We start from the raw sequence: 733 nt of genomic DNA, 5'->3' as shown, positions 1-733 counted from the left end.
TCTCCAGTGGTTATATAGTTCTACTTAGGGGTGTGGCTTATTGACTAACTTGGGTATTTCAAAAGAGTTTCATTGCTGCTTTAGAATGTGAAAGTCCTCAGAGTCAGAGATAATGTGTATTGTTTTCCTTGAGCTTAGTACAACTTTTTGTGTGCTGTGGCTTTACAGTGGGTCTTATTGTCTTCTTTGCTCTTTCATTTTCCCACAGGGCTTGAAAGAACTTTAAACAAGTCCTGGGGGCTGAAAGTTAAACAGACTCTTGGACTGAGGCTAGAGTCATACTTTGGTAAAAAGCTGTTGTCTTAGTAAGTCAGAGTCCTCCGAGAGAACTGCTGACTTTGTTGACTGATTGGACCTCCTGGCACAGTTGGTAACCATGTTAGTGACACGCTATAGACTGATATGTTGTATACAACTGTTAGGTTTTCTTATACCACAATGGGTGTGTGTGTGTGTGATATAAGTCTCCTATTTCTTTAGGAGACTTATAGGAGTGCATAGTATTTTTGAAAAGAATTATTTAATTTAACTTTATTTATTTAGTCATTTTTAATTAGATCAGAGAGGGACAGAGCAAGAGCAAGACAGAGAGAAAGGGAGAGAGAGAGAAAGCAAGCTACCAGGTCTGGGACTTGAACTGCGGTTGGCCATGTGAGAGTCCAGCGTCCTTAGCCACCATGCTGGCCCTAGTATTTGTTTTTAATAAAATACTATCAGTGAAAAAAGTAAAAAA

The 733-nt window shown here is 39.2% G+C and overlaps 1 non-coding gene across 1 annotated transcript; it reads left to right on the top strand.

Moving 5' to 3' along the window:
* The first annotated feature begins 263 nt into the window (after positions 1-263).
* LOC114009501 (small nucleolar RNA SNORA3/SNORA45 family) lies at positions 264-391 on the top strand. Its single transcript, XR_003550907.1, has one exon. It is a non-coding gene; the product is annotated as a small nucleolar RNA SNORA3/SNORA45 family (small nucleolar RNA).
* The last annotated feature ends 342 nt before the right edge of the window (positions 392-733 follow it).

Source organism: Tupaia chinensis, unplaced genomic scaffold, assembly GCF_000334495.1.
Source record: "Tupaia chinensis unplaced genomic scaffold, TupChi_1.0 Scaffold000544_1, whole genome shotgun sequence".
NCBI classification, from domain to species: Eukaryota; Metazoa; Chordata; class Mammalia; order Scandentia; family Tupaiidae; genus Tupaia; species Tupaia belangeri.
This window is presented reverse-complemented; position numbering and strand designations above follow the sequence as displayed.